At 48.2% G+C, this 14032-nt stretch overlaps 1 long non-coding RNA gene across 1 annotated transcript; it reads left to right on the top strand.

Annotated features, from left to right (window-relative positions):
• Positions 1–1235: 1235 nt before the first annotated feature.
• LOC139032465 (uncharacterized) lies at positions 1236–13493 on the top strand. Its single transcript, XR_011485017.1, has 3 exons — positions 1236–3540; positions 9719–9781; positions 12923–13493. It is a non-coding gene; the product is annotated as an uncharacterized lncRNA (long non-coding RNA).
• The last annotated feature ends 539 nt before the right edge of the window (positions 13494–14032 follow it).

Here is a 14032-nt window from a genome sequence, read left to right on the forward strand (position 1 = left end):
ACCTTATGAATTTCATTGTTTATATTTTCTTTTGCAGTCATTTTTGTTATTGTGGCCACCCCGCATTTTTGAAATAGAGATTGTGTATGTGTGTGTGTGTGTGTAAGACTTGATAGCTAATTTTTATTCATGTACCTTATGTGTGTAAGCACTTCCCTAGTAGCTCAGCTGGCAAGGGATCCGCCTGCAATGCAGTAGATTCCAATTTGATTCCTAGGTCAGGAAGATCTGCTGGAGAAGGGATAGGCTACCTACTCCAGTATCCTTGGGCTTCCCTAGGGGCTCACTTGGTAAAGAATGTGACCGCAATGCGGGAGACCACAGTCCTATCCCTGGGTTGGGAAGATGCCCTGAAGAAGGGAACAGCTACCCACTCCACTATTCTGGCCTGGAGAATTCCAGGGACTGTACAGTCCACGGGGTCGCAAAGAGACACGACTGGGCACCTTTAACATTCACTTTAAGTGTTTAAAAAGAATAATTTTTCTTTACTGAGTATAAAATTACACACACAGTTATTTGTAAAATATCTTCATTTATTCAAATCCTCTGTGTCCTCACCACTTGATTTTTGTTAATTTCAGATAATTTCAATATCTGAAGGAGGTGACTTTTTAAATCTCCTACTACAATTAATTATCATTATCAAGTACCTGGTCCTGGGGTGATTAGGACAGGCAGACAGTGGCCCACAGTGTGCAAACAGATAAAGGAGGTGGTTGGGGTGTGGACTCTGGGTTGGTTGGATATATGAAAGGTGCATTTGCAGGCAAGACTTTATGAGATGCAGGTTCGATCCCTGGGTGAAGAAGATCCCCTGGAGAAGGAAATGGCAACCCACTCCAGTATTCTTGCCTGGAGAATCCCATGGACAGAGGAGCCTAGCAGGGTACAGTCCACGGGGTTGAAGAGGGCTGGACATGATTGAAGCGACTTAGCAGCAGCAGAAATTGCCTAGACTTGGAAGGGACAGTCACTCCAAGATCAGCAAAGCCATAGATGTCAAAGCATCAGAAAATATAGGAAATAAAAAGACGTGATGAATACAAAATTCTCAGCTCAAAGTGGGAACCGAGAATCAGGATTCAGTAACAAGATCAAGGTGCTGACAACTAGGTGATAAGAAATGGCTGTGTGTCCTCTCTAAAGAGGACCGTAGGCCTACTGTCCAGCACAGGGAACTCTGCTCACTGTTACGTGGCAGCTGAATGGGAGGGGAGTCTGGGGGAATGGGAGGGGAGTCTGGGGGAGACTGGATACATGTTATATGTGTGGCTGAGTCCCTCTTCTGTCCATCTGAAACTATCACAACATGGTTAATTGCCCATACTCCAATATAAAAGAAAAAGTTAAAAAAAAAAAAAAAAAACAAGAAATGATGGTAAATGAACCAGAGGAAACAGAAAAAATAAATAAAATAAAGAGGAGGACCTTAGGGATGCTTTCAAAAGGCTGCTTATTAAAGGAGTAACTCTAGCCTGTATGGGGGCTTCCCTGGTGGCTCAGTGGTTCAAGAACCCACCCGAAGTGCAGGAGACTCGGGTTCTACTCCTGGGTTGGGAAGATCTCCTGCAGGAGGGCATGGAAACCCTCTCCAGTATCCTTGCCTGGATAATCCCATAGAGACAGGAGGCTGGTGGGCTACAGTGCCTGGGGATGCAAAGAGTCAGATAGAGCTGAAGAAACCGGGCACGCATGCACAGCATTCTGTCCAACCTCTAACCTTTTATTAATTTTTTTCCAACCACTAACCTTTTAGAGGAAATTCCTGACGTCACCTAGAGACAGAAAATCGTGTCCCAGCAGGAACATCTTACGTCTCACTTTCCCCAAGGTTCACACAACACAAAAATAAGGGCAAGTGGCTGTCCAAAGGATTTTGTAAATTAGTGAATTTACAGGAAGATTTTTACAAGGATACAACCTTTATGTGACCTTTAACTGTTACATTTAGCACTTCATCTCCATTCCAGCGAATAAAATAATGATCATCTTAACTATTCCAGATAAACCCAGACCTAACTCAGACTGCTGCTTGGTGTACAAGGCAGTGTGGTTTCCGTGAGGAGCCACCTCCACTGCCAAGGAAACGAGGACAGGGTAGACAGAACGGGAAGCTGCTGGGCTTGTAGATGGGCACACAAACAGACTGCCAACGTACAAATCAACCAGAGTGGGCCGGCCACATCCCCTGGGATTGCCAGCTCTGCCAAATCCAGCTGAGACTTTACACAGAGAGACCATGGGTGACAGGAAGCCCGGCCAGCCTAAAGCCAACCTGTCTGGTCTAATGAAAAGGACTTTGGCTGGTGGTGCTAGAGGCTACAAGGACAATCGTCTGCAGTGGCTGAGAAAGTCCCTCATCCCTTCTCTCTGCAGTCTTGGCAGCTAGCTGCACTTGTTCCAGAACAAAGAAATGCTGGAGCAGCAGGACAGCGAAGACCCAGAGTCCACAATTCATACAGGGCAGGAGAAAGTTCCTTCATGCTTCCCATCAGGGACAGAGGCAACGAAGCCTGCAGCTAGGAATCCTGGCCTATGTTTATAACCATCAAACATCCACACAGCCCCTCCAAGCCAGGCACTGGGCAAGGCACTGTGGGCCTTGCAAAGAATAAACTCTAAGCTCTGTTCTTCGAAAACTCATGGGCCAGAAAAGGGATTAGATCAGCTCCCAAGGCTGGAACAGACAGAGAAAGAGTCAGAAATGGCCTCATGGGGCTTCCGTGGTGGCTCAGTGGTAAAGAATCCACCTGCCAAGGCAGGAGACACAGATTCAATTCCTGGTACGGGAAGATGCCACATGCTGCGGAGCAACCAAACCCCGTGAGCCACAACTATTGAGCCTGTACTCTAGAGTCTGGGAGCCGCAGCTACTGAAGCCTGCATGCTACAGAGTCTGTGCTCCACAACATGAGGCGCCACCGCACAAGTGGAGAGGAGCCCCTGCTCGCGGCACCTACAGAAAAGCCCGAGCAGCGATGAAGACCCATCACAGCCAAAACGAAAATATATTTTTGAAAAAAAAGAAACAAACAAACAGCCTCATGGGGGAACAAGGAGACCCCTACCCCAAGCCAGCAGCCATCTACTGCTGGTGGGACCACTCTGTGCTAGGAGCAGGAACAAACACGGTCCTCTCCACACTCAGAAATTGAGCCTAGTCAGAGGATGAGATGGTTGCTTGGCATCACCGACTCAATGAACACAAGTTTGAGCAAATTCTGAGAGACGGTGAAGGACAGGGGAGGCTGGTGTGCTTCGGTCCATGGGGGTGCAAAGAGTCGGACACTGGGCGGCTGAACACCAACCACAAGGGAGCTAAGGCAGCAATGCATGCAAACACCTCCTACTGGGGCCGTAGGGGAAGTACCAGCAGCGTGTACTGTGCTCAGAAATAGCATCATGGAGCACTGGACGTGGGATCTTAAAGCACAGGAAGGGTATCAGCAGAGCAAGCAGAAGAGAGCATCAGTCTTCTGGCCAGAGTGAGCAGAGGACGCCAAGGCCGGGAGATAAGACTTCTCCGGGAATGCCCAGGTGAGGTCAACAGAGAAAGTGAGTGAGAGGGCCTTGAAAGCCAGGGTGCAGAGGACAGATTTAGTCAATTGATCCAGCAGGTTGCTTTTTTTTTAATTGTGGTGAAAAGCACATAAAATGTATCATCCTAACCACTTTTAAGGACAGGGTTTGGTGGTGGGAAGCATATTCACATTGTTGTGATATAAGGGTCTCCAGAATTTTTTCAGCCTGTGAATCTGAAACTCTGTCGCCATTAAACAACTCCCCTTTTCTCCCCTCTCCCCACTCCAGGTAACTCCCATTCTACTGTCTGTCTATATCTGACCACTCTAGGTACCTCATTTAAGTGGAATCATATAGCAAAAGCCTTTTTGACAGGCTAATTTCACTTAACTGTATCCTCAAGTTTCATCCATGTTATAACACATGACAAGATTTTCTTCTTAAGGCTGAATATGATTCCATTGTGTTTATACACCACATTTGTTTAGTGTGGCACGTGGGACCTCCAGCTGTGGCATGCGAACTCTTAGTTGCAGCATGTGGGATCTAGTTCCCAGACCAGGGATAGAACCCAGGCCGCCTGCATTGACAGCCTAGCATCTTAGCCACTGGACCATCAAGGAAGCCCCTAATCTCCATTTTTTTACTCAGAACTCATCATCAAAAGCCTGTCTTCTTCACTCAAAACCAATAATCTATGTCTACAAAGGAGGTTTCCAGCATACCTGCATTCATAGCAGTCTTAATTACAATAGTCAAAAGATGGAGCAATGCAAATATCCATCAACAGATGGATGGATAAACAGTGTGATGTAGACACAGGATGAAATACTATTCAGCCTTACAAAGGAAGGGAAAGTCGATACATGCTACAATAAGGATAAACCTTGAAGACATTACGCTAAGTGAAATAAGCCAGTCACAAAAAGACAAATATTGCATGATTCCACTTACATGAGGTACCCAGAATTCAGAGAGACAGAAAGTAGAATACTAGTTACCAAGAGCTGGGGGAAGGGAAAATGAGAGTTATAAGAATGGGTACAGGAACTTAACTGGTGGTGCAGTGGTTAAGACTCCACCCTCCCAGTGCAAGGGTCCCAGGTTCCATCCTTGGTCAGGGAACTAGATCTTGCATGCCGCAACTAAGATCCAGTATGGCCAGGTAAATAAATATTTTTTAAAAATTAAAAAATAAAGAATGGGTACAGAGCTTCAGTTGGGAATGATGAAAATTTTCTGAAGATAAATGGTGATGGTTGCAACATATTGTGGATGTATGTACTACCACTGAACCATATCCTTAAAATGACTAAAATGATACATTTATGTTATGTATATTTTATCACTAAACATACATTTTTTAAAAAAAAGTTTCCACACTGCCAGTAGGAAAGCTAGCAACAAATCTCTTCCCCACCTTGAACTCAGTCTCATCATCTTTAATAAGCAGGCTGACTAGAGGCTTCTGGGTCTGCGGTCTAATGTTTCCATGGTAACCAGAAGAAGCAAATGCCTGGTGAGCAGGCTCTCATCATCAAATCAACAGGGCCCACCCTACTGGTCTCCCTCCCATTCGCCCCATTCTCTAAGTTGCTACACACAGCTAAAAATCTATCAATATGCCTCTCTCTCCATCTCACGCCAGCACTCAGGCATTCTGCACAGCTTCAGTGATGCTATAGACAATTCCCACTTGTTCTTCCCTCCATTCTAGAACACCTTCTCCTCATGCCCCACTCCCCCAGCTTGTTCATTTACTAGCCCTTCATTCGCCTTCAAATTCTTCCGGGCTAACTACAATGTTGCTTCCTCCAGGAAGTCTTCCTTTTCTGACTGCCCCGAGGACATCACATCCTTTCTTATGTGTTCCCATGGCTCTCTGCCTCCTCCCAAGGGAAGAAGGAACAAACCACAGAGTGGGTGAGAAAATCAGGAAGTGGGAGAGGGGAGAGTCATCCCAGAGGTCTTTTATCTAAATTAGAGAGAAGCTTGTGAGTATTATGGACTTTGGAATCAGAACCCAACAAACTGGAAACCCCAGATCTCATTCTCTGGTGCTGTGTGACCGTAACCAAATTACTTAACTGCTTCAAGTCTGTTTCCTCTTCCGTAAAGCTGAGATAAAGTTTCCTAAATCTCCATGGTGTTGAAAAGTTGATAAGAAGTGACATAGCCCAATAGCTCTTGACTTGGGTAACTCTCCAGCAGTCAAACGTCCTCACCCCTGCTTACCTAATACCTGGATTCCTGCCTGCACTCTGCTTCCTCCCCAGCTCATTTCTCAAGTTGCAGCCGGAGCATCTTTCTAAACCAGCACCTATGATAACCTCCTGCTTGCCACTGGTCATTCATTCTCCATTGACTCTGGGATAAAATCTACCGTCTTAGTTGGTTCTCTGCTATGCTCTCTTGCCTCATGTCTCTCTACTGCCCCCTATGGCCTGAGTTCCAGCCACACAGAATCTCAGCCCAGGCTCCTTCCTGCCTGTAGTCTTTGCACCCATTTCTTCCTGAGTGTGAAACATCATCCACAATCCCACGCTTTGCCTGACGACAGGTATTTGTCCTTTGACCTTACCCTGTGCTCCATAGAACCCTGTGATTTTCATCTTCCTGCCCTTTATTGCATTCTTTTTGTGCATTACAATTTTTTAAAAACTGGCTTTACCAGTTTTATTAATGTATAGTTGGCATACAATAAACTGCACATATTTAAGTATGTAATTTGATTAGCTCTGACATGTACACACCCATGAAAGAATCACCACAATCAAGATAACAAATTTATCTGTCAGCCTTTCAGATTTCTTTGTTGCCCTCTGTTGTCCTTCCTGCTGCCTTCTCCAACCCTCCTCTCATGTGCAGGCACCCGCTGACTGACTGCGGCTCCCCCGGTGGCTCAGGCAGTAAGGAATCCACCTGCAGTGCAGGAGGCCAGGTTCAGTCCCTGGGTCAGCAAGGCCCCCTGCGGAAGGACATGGCAACCCACTCCAGTATTCTTGCCTGGAGAATCCCATGGACAGAGGAGCCTGATGGGTTACCGTCCATAAGGTCACAAAGAGTTGGACACAACTGAAGCAACTGAGTGAGCGAAGCTTTACCATTTTAACTGTTTTTACGTAAACAGTTCAGTGGGCATTAAATACATTCATGTTGTTTTATAGTCATCACCACCGTCCACCTCCAGAACTTTTTGTCATCATCCCAGACTGAAACTCTGTAGCATTAAAAACTAATTCCTCATTTCTCCCCACTCCTTCCAGCCCCATGGAAACCAATATTCTGCTTTCTGTCTCTATGAACCTGACTAGCCTAGGTACCTCAAATGAATCATACATTTCGTTTTGTGTATTACACCAAAATCATACATTTCACTTGATGTAATGTCTTCAAGTTCATCCATGTTGAAGATATGACAACATTTCCCTCTTTTTAAGGCTGAATAGTATTCTTTTGTATGTAAATACCACATTTTGTTTCTTCACTCATCCATCAGTGTACACTTGGGCTGCTTCCAACTTTTGGCTATTGTTAATAATGCTGCTATGAACACGGGTATACAGATATCTGAGTGCCTCATTAATTGCATTTTAAATTTTTAAATATATTTTTAATTAGTTGCATTTTAATGGTTACATACCATTGCCTGCAACAGTGTCTGACACATAACAAGCATTTAATAAATATGTGACACTGACAGCCAAATGGATGGAGTGAGTGAATCCCAAACTGCACGCCAACTCAGACTTGTATCACTTGTCCTGTGGGTGCCACTCACGGCATTCTAATGCCAGGAGTCAGTTAAGAAACTGATCTCTTTGGATCCCATCCAAGAATAAGGAAAACACTTCTCCTGCTTTAATTTGTCACCCTTGCCACGGGAGACTCAGCTGCCTGAGGTCTCTGGGTCAGTCACAAGATACTCAGTGGGAGGCAGAGTCGAGGCTGCTCCGAGAAATTCTTTCCTCTGAGACATCTGAGGAACCACTCACTACCTCCCTTCCCACGAAATAATAACAACATTAATAGCTAACCTTTTCTGTGCTTACCCCGGGCCAGGTGCTTTATAAGCATTATCTCATTTAATTGTTAAATAACCTTTAATTAGGTACCATGAGACTCCTCACCCCACAAAACAAAACGAAACAAAAACACAGAGCAGTTCATTAACTTGCCCATGGTCACTCAGCTAGCAAATGACAGAGCCAGGGTTTGCCTGCAGGCACTCTTGACTCCAGAACCTACCAGGCAGAATAAAAATCCCTCTGTTGTGCTATGTGAATAAAGAGGGACCTCACAAGCCACTCTACTCACTCAAAGTTGCCTCTAGAGTTCACCGGGTGTTTCAGTAACATTAAGAGCTGACTCAAGCAAAGCCTGCTCAGCCTCCCATTATGCAAATCTCTGCAGGAAGATGGACCTCCATGAATGAGCCTGCCATCAACGCAGGGCCCACCTGGTGTGCGTTAGTCACTCAGTCGTGTCCATGCGACCCCATGGTCTGTAGCCCGCCAGGCTCCTCTGTCCATGGGATTCCTCAGGCAAGAATACTGGAGTGGGTTGCCATTCCCTTCTCCAGGGGATCTTCCCAACCCAGGGATTGAACCTGGGCCTTCTGCACTGCAGGCAGATTTTTTTACCATATGAGCCACCGGGGAAACCCAGGGCCCATCTGGAGAAGGGAACAAAGGTGGAAGCCAGGTTCAGGAGAGCTGGGCGACTACCACTCTTAGGAGAGAGGGTGCACATTTATTTGCATTTATGGCCCCGCTCTGTGGCTTAGCCTGACTGTTCCATCACTCAAGCTGCTTCCTAAATCCTGGTCCCACAGGGGCAAGCTTCACCTGCCCTGATGAGTGTCCAGGCATTCACGCAGCCTGCCCTGCCCTTGGGGAGCCCCAGAGTCATGACATCTCTCTCTGCCAAGTCCACCACACCTCTGCACCTTCCTCTTCCCCTCCCTCTGGGGGTGCCACCCTGCCTGCCAGGCTCCTCTGTGTTGCTTCAGCTGTGCCAAGGCACTGATCTCATTGGGAGGCTGCACCCACTCCCATGCCACAAACATGACCACCCCACCCACAGCTGTCTGGACCTGGGAGGAGCTATTTAAAGGCTGCACCTACCCTCAGGGAAACTAAACAGCAAGGATCCTCCCTCCTGGGATACAGGTGGAGAGACTGAGTCATGGAAGCACCTTGTCAGGGCATTCCCAACCCCTCCAAGACTCAGCGAGGTCACAATTCCACGACGCCCCACCCACAAGCCGTGGGGCTTCAGGCAGGTACTCTGCCCTGTGCGTTCTCATGGACACGGGACCTGCTGGTGCCACAAGTTTTGCCCAGGGCTCATCAGTGACGGTTCTGGGATCCCACTTCTCAGGCCCTGTTATGTTGAATCCTGACGCCGGCACAGATGGCAAATCAAGGCATTCTGGCTGAAGATAATCCAGATGGTTCTGTATACCTGTGAGAGAGATAAAGCCACCAAATGTGCGTGTCTGTGTGTCTGTCCATTCTGACGCAATCGGTACCAGCAAACTCCCTCTGCTGTGCTACATGACAATCCCTAACAAAGACTAAACAAGTTGAGACTGTTGCTGGCCAAAATCTTGGCCTTCTCTGCTCACCGAAGTCAAATGAAAAATACATTTGGAGGAAATAGAAAGGTGGCTTTAATTCTCAGCTGGCAGAGAGGGGAACACAGTAGGCTTATGCCTCAAGAACTGTGCCCTCCCCCCTCCATGAAGAGACGAGGGGCTTATATAAGATGAGGGCTCACAGTCAGGAATCTGTGATGAGGAACAAAGGTACTAAGATCTCGATTTTCTTCTTCTTGCACTGTTTCAAAGACAGTCATAGGCTGGCATCAGTAACCCAGTAATTGAGTCTGGCAGTTCTGTGGCCTTCTTTCAGATATTTAACTACAAGGGGAAGGGTGTTGTAAGGCTAAACACAAAGTACAGGATGTATTTAGCATAGAGTCAAAGGAAAATAGGTGCCAAGTGTAGCTCATGCAGAGTTAGGGGGCACAAAAGCATACTTGGTTATAGACATGAAGAGTTAGGAGCAGTTAAAGTAAAAAAAACTAGGAATGTTCAAGTCTGCTCACTGTTTTGTTTATCTTCTTTGTTCTCAGGAGAGGGAAAAGAGAAAAATTCATTCCTCTCTTTTTTTTCTTTTTCTGCAACAAGACCACAGTTCTAAGGGATGTGCATCTGAGAAGCAGATGATGGACTTTCCTGGTGGTCCTGTGGGTAAGACTCTGTGCTTCCACTGCAGGGGACACAGGTTCAGTCCCTGGTTGGGGAACTAAGATGGTGGGGGAGAAGGGGACAAGTCCTTTAGCTTAAAACAAAAAAGACAGTTGCAGAAGCAAAGATGGTAGTTCAGGTCAGGCGTCTCTACTGTTTGACTCTTATATACCTACTCTGTTTGGGGAGGGATTGGAAAGAGAAGGGGACGGCAGAGGATGAGATGGTTGGATGGCATCACCAACTCGATGGACATAAGTTTGAGTAAGTTACAGGAGTTGGTGATGGACAGGGAGGCCTGGCGTGCTGTGATTCATGGGGTCGCAAAGAGTCGGACAGGATTGAGCGACTGAACTGAACTGATCTATTCTGTTGAACTCTACGTGGCTCTTAGCTGTGTTTGTCAAGTGTCCCGCAACGCCTCATAAGTTCACTTTCTTCTCCTTCCAGGAGGGAAAAGGACTAAGTTATCAAGTAGCACCAGGCTGGGAACAGCTCTAGTTTTAGGTATATCATAAATCTTCACAACATGAGGCTCAGAAAGGAGCCTCATCTCTGAGCTAGTAGCTCAGAAAGGCTACCAGCGGGTCACGCTGCAGGCTCTGGGAGGGTGGGGCCTTCCAGCTCGCCTCCCACTCCTCTGGCCCTGGACCCCCGCAGGCCGGTGCCCCCATCACCTTGCTTCCTCGGCCTGAGGAACCCACATCTCCACTGGCCAGACATCTTGCATTTTTCAAAGCCCCAACCTTCTCCGCCCTGAGGCTCACAACCCTGAGGTCACACCCCCGTGAGACTTCCCTGGTGGTCCGAGGGGTTAAGACTTGGAACTTCCGAAGCAAGGGGCTCAGGTTCAATCCCTGGTCAGGAAACTAAGATCCCAGAAGCCCCAGCTAGGGTCAAAACGAAACAAAACAAAAAGACAAAAACCTACAGCTACCCTTCTCTGGGGTCCTCCTGGTTACCCTATACTCCAGTTCTACAGCCCACAAACCGCACCCAATACACCGGGAGGTCCCGCGGCCGGTCACTAACAGCGCCCACGCCTCGGCCCGTCAGCCAGCGCCGGGGACACGACCTCCCTCCCCTCCCGCTTGGGGCAGCCGCCAAGGGAGGGAAGGGCGGCGGCTGTGAGAACGGCCGGCCAGGGAAGAACCCAAAAGCCCGGAGACGTGCTGTGACCGGAAACCTCCCGGCGGTGCAGCGGTGCGCAGAGCCCAGGCTGAGAGGACGGCTGCAAACCCGCCCCTGGCGCCCCCGCCGGCCCCTCCCTCTCCGCGCCCCCTCCCCAGCAGCTCAGGCCCCGTCTCCTCCCCTCCTGGACCAGTGATGATTCACCAGGGACACCGTCCTCGCCTGGACAGGGGTGGGACAGGCCGGGATCAGATCTCCGCCACGGCCCCAGGCAGGCGCCCCATCCCCGTGCCCCCTCCCCACCTAGGCCCTCCTCCCTCTTCGCACCCGCCCCTCCTTCCCTCCCCTGCGCGTCCACCGGGTCACTCTCTCCCCTCCCCACCTGGTTCCCCCTCTCCTCCACCCTCCGCCCAGTCTCCCCTCCACCCTGCTCTCCTCTCCCCCCCGCCCCCGTCTCGCCTCTTCTCCATCCCGTCCCCGTCCCCCTCTCCCCCTACCCCGCCCTTCTCCCGGTCTGCCCCCCTTCCGCCCCGCCCCCGGCGCCCCGCGCACCCCGCGGCGCAGTCTCCCCGGCTCGGCGCGTCACTGCTCGTCCCACCTCCGGCCCAGCCAATCAGGCCTCTCCTCCTCACCCGGCCTGCCCTCCCCGAGGAGACCAGACGCCCGAGATGCCAAGTCGGGCACAGCGTGTGCAATAACCGGGCGAGAGGGCAACTGCCAAGTGCAGAACAAACGGGAAGGTGGCTGGGGTGGTTGGCGGGGGCGGAAGGAGTAAAGACGTCCATCCGCCAGCCAAGATCAGCGAGCTGAAGTTAGCCCCGGGCATTTAGCACTCTGTCACTTAACAAAAATGCTTTCCTTCAAATGTTCTCTTGAACCTCATAACAACCCGGGGAGGCGGGTGTTATCCCCTTCTCAAAGCCGAGGAAAGTACCGCGTGGGGAGATCGAGTCACTGCCCACAATGTCCCAGGCTGGGTGGCAGAGCCCGTCTGGGTCAGACGCGGACCCAAGCCGGACTCCATGTCCTCTTGCCCAGAAACCAAAGACCACTGGAGGCACGGGTGATGGGCTAGGCCGGCCCCATTTGACAGCCACTTGCCTGAGTTCCTTTCCTAAGTGTTTCGAGAGTGCAGGCGTGGAAAAACAGGGAGATGAGAGCAGGGATGCGAGGAGGAGCTGAGGGCGGGACGTTTAGGTAGAAGCCGAGAGAAAAGGGTAGATTCTAAGGTTTGTCTTGGGATTTCTTCCGCTGCTAGCCTGGCTGGTGTAAGGCGGGGCCAGAGAACTGTATTTTAAAAAAGAAAGTCTTGGGAGCTGTGATGGAGCGGCAGAAATCCTAGGCAGGAGAACATCACTCGCCAGTGCCCCCGAGTTAGCGTGCGCACGACGCTCCTTAACAACCAGCGCGCGGAAATCTTCCAGCGCCGCGCTCGGAAACGGCGCAGCCTGGGCGCAGCTAAAACAAAAGGCCTGGAATCAGGGCCCAGTGAGGAGAAGGCGGCCGTCTTGCGGCGCCTCCTTCACCGGCTCACTCTGCCTTACTGTTTGCGGCTCCTCCCGGTATCTTCCGGAGCTCACGGCCTGTAGTCCAAGGCCCCCTTCCCAGCGAGGGCTCCCTAACCCTTTGACTGTCTCCTTTTCACCCTAGCATTTAGCAGGGTCCAAGCAGTGCTCCTCAAACACGAATGTGCTGGTGGATACACCTGGGAAACTTGTTACAATGTTACAGGGAAGAATGTATCTGTTTTACTTTGGCTCCCCTTGCTTTTGTTCTTTAGAAGGTTAGGTCTGTATACATAATTGCCTACCTTGGGGAACCCTGCCCCTCTGCCTGAATTTAAATCTCAGTGCCTTGGGTTCGGGAGACATCCTGAACCAGTCTAGCTATGAATGGCCGCAGGACAGAAGAAATTAACACATCCCCTCGCCGAGGCTGATCATTCCAGAGGTATTTGCAAGATTAATGGTCGTTTTACTTTATTTCCTACCTCCCCGCCACGTCTATATAAAGAAACTGGCATCCAGACCCCAAGGTGATTTTGAGACACTAGTCTACCATCTTCTCTGCCAGCTTTCCGAATGAAGTCACTGTTCTTTGCCTCAACACCTGTCTCCTGACTTATTGGCTTATCATGGGGCAAGCAGAGCAAGCTTGGATTCGGTACCAACAACAAAGATACACACTCCGTTGGTCCAAGGTGGATCCTCATGTTTCAAACCTGTTCCCATCTTGTGTCTTTGGATCTGTGAGAGGCCCTTTAAATAGAAAGGACTTAAAGCACTAGACCATATCCTATGTATTTTAATAATAATTATATAGGCATATACCCATACACCCATTTACCCAATAATCTTATTCTGTCAACATATCTCTAAGAATAAAATAACACTTTGTAAGCACAGATATTTAAGGCTGCTTATTGCAACATTATATGTAAATTTAGCAAAATAAAAGCAAAGGAAAAACAGAAGAAAAAGTTTCTTTAACAAAATAGCCATTTTTTCAATGAACAAAATGCTAATAAATCATGAAAAAAATTTTTAATAAAATAAAACATTAAAAATTGGAAAAAAATCATATTTTTCATATTTATCTTGTTTTACTTTCTCCCACACTAGAATATAAGTTCCAGGAAGTAAAGATTTGGTTTAATTTCTTGTCTAGTCTGTCTTCAGCACCTAGAAGGGTACTTGGCACACAGTGGGGACTTGTGGTTATTCACGGAAGGGTGGAAGGAAGGAAGAAAGCAGAAGTGATAAATCCAATGTCATACAAAGTAAAATTCAAGGTGAAAACTGCAAATGGAACAAAGGAGATGAGGAAAAAAAATACATTTTTGGTATTTACTTTTTATATGGGAGGAAATAACAATCACAGACCCTTAGATCATGAGTAGTATGATATCAACTTATTTAAAGTAAAAATCACCCAAATAACAAGCAGAATCATAAATATCACATTGAGTTTAGAAACCTTAGCTCCTCTGTCTTGGTCACATCTCATAGGAAAATGGTGACATAGAAGACCTAAAAATAAATTAACTTGATTTAAGAGTTCTGTAGTTACCATTTTATTGTGGTAAAATGTAACACAAAATTCTGAATTTTTGTATGCATGAGT

The sequence above is a fragment of the Odocoileus virginianus genome, chromosome 31 (genome assembly GCF_023699985.2).
Source record: "Odocoileus virginianus isolate 20LAN1187 ecotype Illinois chromosome 31, Ovbor_1.2, whole genome shotgun sequence".
NCBI lineage: Eukaryota > Metazoa > Chordata > Mammalia > Artiodactyla > Cervidae > Odocoileus > Odocoileus virginianus.